This window comes from Cyprinus carpio, chromosome B17 (assembly GCF_018340385.1).
Source record: "Cyprinus carpio isolate SPL01 chromosome B17, ASM1834038v1, whole genome shotgun sequence".
NCBI lineage: Eukaryota > Metazoa > Chordata > Actinopteri > Cypriniformes > Cyprinidae > Cyprinus > Cyprinus carpio.
In genome coordinates, this window is record NC_056613.1 from 210,622 (window position 1) to 211,281 (window position 660).

Consider the following 660-nt stretch of genomic DNA (forward strand, 5'->3'; position numbering starts at 1 on the left):
AAGGAGGGAATTTAAAAACAGAACTGTATTCCTGCTGTCCCTTCGTCCTCTAAGAGAGTAGGAGTGTATGTGGGCCGTGTCGGCCGCTCTCTGTCCTTCTACAGCGTCTCTCGACTCACACACACACTCACACACTTACACACATTCAAACACCACATTCACTGAACCCTCTACGCTGGATTTAGGGTTTGAATATTATTCCCTCGAATGGCTCTGTGTGATATTAAATGATAGACGAGACCTCTTTCTGCTGTTCTATGCACACAAACTCATCAAATCTCACATTCCATTACATTTGATTATATTCATTTTAATCAGTTTTTCACAGTCATACAGAAGTTATGAATCTAGATCAGACCTTTCATACTGTTCTGAATCTTTAATAAACAGAGTAATATAGTGTGCTTTAATATTTCTATTGTAAACTGATCACCAAATGTAATAAAAGTCAATCAGTGCCTCATTTGATCCTGAAAAATGGTTTCTCTGAATCTCTGATGTGAATAACTCGATGCCAGCCTTATTGAATAATTCTATGAATGTGATTGAGATCAGCAGAATCAAACACAGAGGCTGAATTCAACTCCGAATGAATCGTCTCTGCCTCTCATATGTTTAATTTTCTTTCTGCGCTGATTTAAACACTGGATTCACTAAATT